Below are 10038 nucleotides of genomic sequence, written 5' to 3'. Positions count from 1 at the left end.
ACTGCATGGAGCACTGGGTGTTACACGCAAACAATGAAACATGGAACACTACATCAAAAATTAATGAGGTAATGTATGGTGATTAAAATAACATAATAAAAAATAATAAAGGAATAAAAGAAAAAATATTTTGGTGAAAATTGGACATATAGAAAACATAATGTTGTAACTCTGGAAATTAGATTCCCATACACCCCTTCCCCCCAAACACACACACATACCCCTGCAGGATTTGTGGTTATTGCTATTTTATTATTTTTCCTTACTGATTTTCTTGGATTAAGTCTGTGAAGTCTGTATTCCTTATCTTATGTGATCACTCACATCTCTGCTCAGTCAGCTTAGTTTTTAGTTAATGATTGGTCAGTGATTTCCTTAGATGACTTGGCCCAGTGAGTCTTCTACTTCTTTCCAAGGTGGTGTGTGTGTGTGTGTGTGTGTGTGTGTGTGTGTGTGTGTGTGTGTATGTGTTTGAGAGAGAGAGAGAGAGAGAGATCTGACATTCAAGTATATTTAACAATTACTCCTTAACTTTCAAGTTTGCTTATACCAAGCCTCAAGGTCACCTAGAGGTGACTGGGGCCATTTAGGACTTTCTTGCATATGCACATGGCCTTCTATACCCCAGGAATATGTTTGCACTTTTAAAAGCCCTCTTTGAACATCTTTCCCTAGATCATTATTTAAAATTTTTGGCTATGCTCTTGTTTGCACAAACTGGTATCACAGCCTTAGGCAGCTGCCAATGCTAAACAATTGCAGCTGATTATTTTCAAAAAATTGCCCCAGGCACAAAGCTTTTCAAAAGGGCAAAGCTCTGAGTCAGATCAAATAATGAAAACATTATGTGAATGTAGCTTTTCTAAGGAGCTTCAACAGGTCAAATAGTGGCAATACTCTGGGGATAGAGATTTTCAAAATGCTCCAAGCCTGGCTTGTACCATCCTGTGCTACCAGGCTGCTAGTTATCAAGGCTGCTAAAGGAGCAGGGAGAGGTTTGGTAGTTTTTCCTGAATAAATGCTCTTCAGATTGTTGTATACCTTTGGTTAATTTCCAGAGTTTTGTAAAAAATGATTTTGTTAATTTACTTAGTATTTTTGTTGCTTTTATTTGAAAGCATATGCACTGAGGTTTTGATTCCTCCATGCCAGAAGTCCTGCCCACATGTAGTTTTTAAATACAATATAAACTTATTTTCTTGCCAGTGTATTTAATATTCATAAGCTTCTGCTAAGAATTTCTATTACATTTAGGATTCACATATGTTTAAAAATAAAGGTAATAGTTTTAAAGCCACAAAGACTGGAAACATGATTAATCTTACCCTTAGGAGATACCTCCTTTTAATATTGGACAAATATACTTTGCAACATCTTTAGGGAAGACTAAGAAGAATGAAAATAAGATGAACATGAAGTGAAAAAAAAAGGAGCAATTATAAGGCAAACAATGCAAATGCAAATTGGCTGATTGTCAAGAAAATAAATCATTAAAAATTAGTTGATGGAAAATAAAAAAGAACCCTCTCAAAGTAATATATGATAGTTCTCAAAATACATTCAATGAAACAATGGACAGGAAACAAGATGGAAAATTGAAGTGGAATTATTTCAAATTGAAAAGAATAATGATCATGAAATACAACATGAATATGGAAAGAAATAGATTTTAAGTATCTTTTTAGAGAAGTAAAAATTCTGAATTTAAATAGAAGGAGAAATGAGGGAAGAAAATGCTTCTGCAGAGCCCTAAAATATTAATTCAGGGATCAGACTAACTCATCTTCATCTGTTACCCGACTCATTTCAATCATCTTCTTACCCCTACCTATTCTCATTTCTCTTCATAATCTTGCATCTGAGACCAGGAGGGTAAACAACTGGACACCCAACATTTGAAATCCCAAAAAGATTTTTAAAAGAATATGAAATCTGCAAACAATGCAATTATTTTGGATTTCTGTGAGATCAGATACCTTAAATACTTCTTAACATAGCTTGAAATTGAGAAGCAGGGCTTTAGGTACCTCTTCTCTGTATCACCAGTCATATCCCACCATTGTGGAGGGAAGTGAGTGGCAGGTGGGGGGATAAGCTCATGAGTGATGTGTCATCCACCTCCACAGGTCTCTGGTCAAAGACCCTATAGTTGCACAGTCTTGCTCTTTTTTTTTTGTATCCTCATTGTGTCCTCAGTGGACACTTGGCCCCCGCCTCCACCCTGCTGTATGACTGATGGAGTGTGCAGTTGCAGGCCTGCTCCACTGGAATAAGCTCTCAACCCAGCCCTAACAGGTTCATGGGTGAGCATGGAAGTCTTTGGGAACCAGAGTAAGGAAGAGTTTACACAAGACGTCTGTGCCTCACCAAGCTGAAATGATATTTCAGAAGGATGGAATAGTAACTCTAACTACACTTGGGGAAGTCAGAAAAACAAACTTCCCAAACAACAGTATGGCCACTCCCCACAGCAGAAGCAGTGCACCTTAGTTCACATGCAACTGGGACCATGGCCCACAGCCACAGGAATGCCACTGTTGATTAGAACACCATTGTTGACATGTGCTTTTTATACCTATCAGTAGAAACATGAAAGAGCCAATATGAAGAACAAAGAACACACAGGGAATTGTTCACTCTGGCTCATTTACTCCTCACTTGGAAAAGGGAGTGATGCCTTATTCACAACTGTGTAATTTCCACAGGACACAGCTTTAGGTGAATTTCCAAACACTGGGCCATATTTGGTTAATCTATTTTATAACTGTAGGGACAGTTTACAAATAATTTATTATTAACAACTTATTTACAACAATTTATTATGACAACTTGTTTTGTTTCTCATCTAAACACCAATCCTTAGAAACTATGTTATAATTCTACAATAACTAGGGAACTTCAGTTATGACTGTTTTGTAATAGTAACTTGTCTGCATTAATGTGTGTGACAATACATTTCATTTTAATATTTTGACTCCTGGAAGGTCATTGTCATATGTGGTCAAAGTAGAAAGACTGAAATTTTCTTGCTAGTTATTAAAATGACAATTCTTTAGTGTAAGTACCAACAATACTGTTGCCCAATAGGAACTCATAGGGCTGTTGTGGAGTTAGTTGGCAAGTGAGCATGTGAAATAAGCTAAGGGAGGGTTTTAATCTCTAAGTGCATTGACTGCAAATGCTTAGACTTTTACTTTTTTTCATACAGTTTTTTGAGCTTCTTTTTAAAAAATATATTCAGGAGTGAGTACTTTGAGAATATGCTTAAATCTTTTTTTTTCCAATTAACATAGACATGCAGCACAATTACTAATTAAGCAATTATATTTCTGAGTTGAATATTGTTAGAAATCATTTCACAAAGATAATGCTACTGCTCTACACAAGTGCTCTTGAGCATAAAAATTTATAAAATTATTTTAAGTCTTGTTTCAACAGAATTCATGGCTTTTATGAAAACACCCCACCTGATACTCTAAATCTTCAATCAGAGCACCCACAAGGTCATTCTGACCAATCCCTGCCCATTCCCTACCCAAGACTTCTTCTCTACTCTTCTCCACACCCAAGAAGACTAGCCCACGTGGAACGTCTTTCCCAGACTCCTGGCTGGCTAGGTATGAGGCAATAGGTACAGTAACAGGAGAAAGAAATCTGGTGTCTCTTGTTTCCTCCCTTGCTTCAGTCACGCCTCCTTTGGTAAGAGAGAGTCCCCAGGCAGCCTTCCTCTGGAGCACCAGCTCCTACCTGGTTTCAATATCTCTATTTCCTCCCCTTGTCCCTTCAACCCCAAGTGTGGTGATGGCTTCCTGCTCTCACTAGTCTTGGTGTACCTCATCATCTCTTGTTTGATCATTTACTCTGTGCATATCTCTGTGAGTAGTCCCTACTTTTAAACATTTGGGATGAAATCTATTTTCTTCTGGGGTCCTGACTCATACAACATCTATTTATTGGCATGTCTATCTTGCTACCCAGGTAAAAGGTCCTTGGAAGCAGAGGACTCATGTATCATTCAAAATAAAGTAAATTGGACCACAGTAAGAAAAAAAGAATGAAAAATATACTAAATATTGGTAGCTCAAACACAGAGGTTTATTTCTTGCTATGTAAAATGCCCATTTTGAGGAGAAACATCTGGAGGCCAGTGGATGGGGTGAAGGGGAGTTTTTACTCCTTATAGACATCCAGGGTCCAGTTGCCCATCATAGAGAAAAGAAAAAACAAAAGTTCCAAGGAGCTTGTAAGAGTAATTAAATGTCCTGGTCAGGAAGTGACACGTATCAATACTCCTCCAAACCATCTGGCCATAGAATGAGTCACACGACCCTACCCAATCAAAAGGAAATCGAATCCTATCATTTTTCTCCAAGGGTTAAAAGAACTATTTGACAACACTAATTACAACTAAATCTGTACTGTCACCACATGTTCAGCTCATTGTCCCTCCCAAAGGCAACATATTCTCACCTCTTCCTAAGGGACAGCCCAAGGATAATGTTCCTAGGGGCAGACATTTTGGAAGTCCCTACTCAGGAGGTGGAATTGTGCCTTGTTTAGGCTTTAATTTTTCTTCCTGGAGGGCCTTGATCTCCATGGTTCCAGCCTCACCATGGGAAATTCTTCCTTTTCCTTTGTCCTCCTTGGCTGCATCTGAAATAGACATTGGGACATATTTTCTCCGTGGGGACTAAGCAGCTTTCCAGGCCTTATTTTTGCCCATAGAAGGCTGAGAACCAATGGTTCTTTCATTTCTTACATAGTCACATTCTCTTTTAGTCCCAGCTGATGGATTCTCTAGGCAAGAAAACTCAGAGACTTGGGTAGTTTACCATATATTTGATTCCAATCAACTCTGCATATCAATAACCCTACCCACAGTTATTTTCTAGACAGGTTTTTTAAATTTACTCTATTTCTCAGGTTTGAATGGTGGTTACTATCCTTATGAGACTAGAAGCCTGTCTGAAAATCATGATTCTCAGTTATCTCCTATCCCACTTAACAACGGTCAGGCTCCAAATGGCTTCCAAGATCCAGCAAGGTATGTTCCAAGTTCCCACAAGATCTGGTGTCAGGCAAATTGGCTATTCTGTTTTGGAGCTAGAAGAAATGGGCAGGCCCATTCCCAACAAGTCCCAAGCTGTTGCCCTAACTCATTCCATCGGGGCGCTGACCTATGGGCTGTTGTTCCCAGGGAGGCCTGCCTTCAGGGTCAGAGCAGCCAGCCCATGTGCACTTTGCTCCTGGGTACCTCCTGCCCTCAGGTTTCTAGCCCCTCCAGGCTGTATGAACAGGAGCCTCTTCACACCAGCAGGCTCTTTCCCTGGAGCTAGGGGTGTCCACACTACACCCTTGATGTGGAGAAGGGAAGATCATTTGAGTCAGACCCCTTGTGGCCCTGTGCCTGGGGGATTCTCAGTGCCTTTCTGGGCATCGCGTCCCCCAGGTGTCTCTCATCAGTGTACTTCCTGACTGCCCAGGGTGGCAAGGCTCCAGGATTTTCATGAGATCTAGCTTCAAGAAAACAGCAAACACTGTTTTGGAGCAGGGCAGAATTTAGCATTGCTGTGAGACAGCCAGGAGTCCCCACCAGAAGCCTGGTCCATCCTCACCAATCCCAGGTCCTGGGATGGGTCCAGGGTGCCCGAATGCTGCATCACGTGGTGGGAGGACTCACGGTTTGCCGCCCTGCAGCTGCCTGCAAGCATCGGCACTGCCCTAGCCTCCCCAGCAGTCTTTCTGGAGTGGCCTTTCTCCACACTGCCATTCTGTCAGGGGGGTTTGAGTGGAGGCGGTTACTGTCGTGTATTGGTCGGATAGGATTTCAAATCCACTTGTTTATAATTTAGATGAAGTTGTTTTAATCCACTTGGTTATGACAAAGACAAAAGAAAAGGGTTGTTTTGATATAATAATGAAGTGCTTTGTGTCAGGATGTCATCATCTCATCTGTTCAGTTTAGAACTCAGTAGCTCAGCTGCTGAGGGGCCCTGCTGGCACTTATCAATAAAAACATGAAGAAGCAACTGTGGCAAGGGGACATTTAGACTATAAATACAGAGAGTTTGTGAAGAACATCTGAGAGTGTTTGGTCTGGTCAGGGTGACTCTTTGCTGATGGCAAATAGCTCTTGGAAGACCTTGGGGGGTTTAGCACCCCTGCACTAAAGGTGACTCCCTTACTGGCAGAGGTGAAAGCTGTGCAGTGTGGCCCCTTGAGGAAGATCATTCTCCTGGTCAGAACCAGCACCCTAGTTCCCTAGCAATGTGCTCTAGTTACGGGGGACTTTTACTTTGGCACTGGCAGCTGGACACAGCCCTTGGGTGGCTAAGCCATATCTCCCAAGGACCAACTCATATAAAGGTAAACCTCAGCTAACTTTGGACTTTATTCTTTTCATCAACACTTGCCTGGAACAACAGTATGATTAATCTATCATTGACCTGGAATGTTATTTATTTATTGGTTTATTTTTTTAAAAAGATTTTTTATTTATTCATTTGAGACAGAGAGAGACACACACACACAGAGAAAGAGAGAGAGAGAGGGAGAGAGACAGCATGAGCAGGGGAGAGAGACAGAGGGAGAGGGAGAAGAAGACTCCTCGCTGAGCGGGGATCCTGAAGCAGGGCTCGATCCCAGGACCCTGGGATCATGACCTGAGCTGAAGGCAGATGCTTAACCGACTGATCCACCCAGGCGTCCCTTATTTATTGTCTTATTAACTGACATTATCCTCCTGTATGTTATTGACTTCTGAAATCCTGCAGCAAACCTGTGTTAAATAAATTGTAAAGACAAACTCAGTCTCTGAGCACAAATTTGCTGCCCAAAACAAGTTACTTAGTAACTTGGCCCTGAGGTCCTTATGGGACTAAGGGCTTGTCTGGCAGCCGTAACTCCCAGATGTCTTCCATCCCACATTGGTTAGGGACCATGGTTAGGCCTGGAATGGCTTCCAAGATCCCACAGGATCTGGTCTTGAAACTTACAAGATCTGGCAAGAGGCATTAGCTACTGCTTGGAGCAGGATGGACTGTTCGCTGTAGCCCATTTGTCCTCCATGACTCCTCATGTTGCGTGGCCTGACAGGGACTGATCCCAAGTTACCTTGCAGACAGGCCTGAGTGGCTGGCACATGCACACTTTGCTCCACAGGTACCACAGGTTTGAATGGTGGTTACTGTCACACCCCGAAAGGGCCTGTCCAGCAATGACGATTCCCGGGTATCTCCCATCCCACCTAACAACAGTCAGGCTTGCAATGGCTTCCATGATCCTGTAAGTTTTGTTCAGATATCCTGAGAGATTTGCTTCCAGGGAAATTAACCACTCTGTTTTGGAGCCAGAGAGACCCTGGCAGCCCCTTGTTTTCCCTACAGGTTCCTGCTTGTCACCCCAACTCTCCTGACACAGCCCTGACCCTGGGATCAACCCATCCTGGGGAGCCTGCTTTCTGGTTTGGAGAGGCTAACTCATACACGCTTTTCATTTACTCTCCTGCCCTCAAGTTCCCCATACCTCTAGGCCTGTATGAATGGGGGTCACCCCAGCCCATCAGTCCATCCCGTTATCGCCAGGGGTGCCCCACACCCCACTTCCAAAGACAAGAAGGGCAGGACTTTTGAGTGAGATCCCTCATGGCCCTGTTCCTGGGGATTGATGCAAAGGGCACCTGTGGGAATCAGATCCCCTGGGGGTCGCTCATCAGTGAACTTCTCTGCCAGCCAGGGATGGCAAGGCTAAGCAGTCCCCATGAAACCTGGCTTCAGGGGAACCGGTAACTCTTTTTTGGAGAAAGTGCACCTGGGCATTCCTGTGAGTCCCATGCAAGTCCCCAGGGGGGGACCTGTCTATCCTCACAATCCCTGGACCCAGGAACTGGTGGGTCCCAGGATGCCTGGATGCTGAGTCACAGTGGCTCTTGCACTGCAGTTCGCTCTGTGCACCTGCCCCAGGCTTCAGGTGCACACCAGGTGTTAGATAGAGCGCACTCTTGCTCACCACACATCTTTCCCAAGGCAGCCTTTCCCTACACCAATACACTAGAAAAGAGATTAGAATAATGGTTATGGTCAGACCCCATATGGACATCTTGTCCTGGCTGGGCTAGAGGCCTATCAGGCAATCACGATTCCCAGGTTCTCACACCTCAGCCCTACTTAGGCCCAGAATGGCTACTAAGATCCCAGGAGATCTGGTGTCAGAAGAGCGAGCCACTGTGTTTGGGAACAGAAGGGGCCCTTTTGACCCCATGTGTACACCACAAGTTCCCACTTACCTCCCAGACATGTACTGAGCATGCCCCTGAGGCAGGAGCCAAGCCCAGGGATCCCACTGTGGCTTTGGAGCACCCAGGCCTGCACACTTTGCTCCTGCCACCCCTTGCTGTCAGGACCCCTGTAGAACTCTAGGCCTGTATGTACTGGGGGTGCCCAGCCTGGCAGTCCACTCTGCTGGAGCTAGGGGCTCCTTGTGCTGCACCTGTGATGTGGAGAGGGAAAGGTCATTTGGGGCAAACCCTTGAGGCCCTGCATGGGTGAGTCTCAAGCCCTTCTGGGAGTCATTTCTGCCAGGTGCCTCTCATCAGTGAACTTTTGGCATGCCCAGGATGGCCAGGCTAAGGAGTTTCTGTGAGACTAGGTTTCAGGAAAGCAGATAGCTGGGTGTGGGAGTGGGATGGAACTGTGTATTGCTGGAAGTACCCCAGAATTCCCCACTGGGGTCCTTCAATCTCTCCACAATTCCTGGACTGGGGGGCTGAGTCATAGTAGCTGTCATACATACAGTTAGCTCCTGCCAGCCAGTCCCTCTTGGCCTTTGGAGAGGGCCTGCATTGGCCCACCCTGTTGTCTTCCTGGAGCACTGTTTCTCATGCTGCTGCTTTGATGACAAGGTGTAAATATTTGGTACTGTCAGACCCAGATGGCCTTGCTTTCCTCTCTGGTGACTGTGATTCCCTGGTGTTCGCTGTCCTACCTAGCCCTGGTCAAGCTCAGAATGTCTTCCAAGATCCCATGAGACCTGGTAACAGGGGGATTAGCTCTTTGTGTTAGAGTAGGATAGACCCTGTGGTCCTTAGCTGTCCCCCACGAGTACTCGTGTGTTGCCCTGACTATCTGTACGTTGCAGACCCAGGTACCGATCACAGGGTACCTGACTGTTGGATTAGAGTGGCCATAGTATGCACACTTTGCTCCTAGGTACCTCCTGCCCTCAGGTTTCCAAGACCTCTAGGCCTATGTGAACAGGTGTTGCTTGAGCCCAGCAGGCCATCTTCCTAGAGCTAGGGGTGCCCCTAGGGGAAGATTGATGTGTGTTATGGTGTAGGGTGGAAGCTGGCATTGCTGTGAGTCCATCCCATGGAAGTCCCCACTGAAAGTTGGTTTATCCCTACAAGTCCCAGACCTGTGGACAGAACTTAGGGTGCCTGGCTGCTGAGTGACAGCGGCTCACCCAAAAGCATTTGCTCTCCTGTACTTGCCAGCAAGCATCAGGTCCTCTTGGCCTGCTGGATAAGACCTGCTTTAGTTCAGACAGCCATCTTCCTAAAGCAGCATTTCTCTGCATTGCTTCATTGATGAGGAAGTTTGAACTGTTGTTACTATTAGACCCCATTTAGCCCCCTTTTCCCTATGAGACTATGGGCCTATCCAGCAATCATGATTCCCAGGTGTCTCGCTTCCCACACAGCAAAGGTGGGAATGGCTCCCAAGATCCTGGGAGATCTGGTCCATGTCCCAAGAGATCTGGTGTCAGGAGAATTATCTACTATGTTTTGGAGCAGGGTGGACCCTTCTTCCCTTTACCTTTCTAGGTTCAATGGCTCAGTCCTTCCAATCAAACTGATAAAAGACATGTTAATAATAGAGGGTAAATGCAGTTTTAATTAGGTATGTTTGCACAAGCAGGGATTGTCAAAGAAAAAACATGGCTTCACAAGGCAGTCAGATATAGAGGGGCTTATAAACCGTCTTAGGCCAGCCAGACAAAGGAAAAGGAATTTTGGACTTCTGTTAGGAGAGGAGGAGGTAA

The sequence above is a fragment of the Halichoerus grypus genome, chromosome 5 (assembly GCF_964656455.1).
Source record: "Halichoerus grypus chromosome 5, mHalGry1.hap1.1, whole genome shotgun sequence".
Lineage (NCBI taxonomy): Eukaryota > Metazoa > Chordata > Mammalia > Carnivora > Phocidae > Halichoerus > Halichoerus grypus.
Note: the sequence above shows the minus strand (reverse complement) of the source record.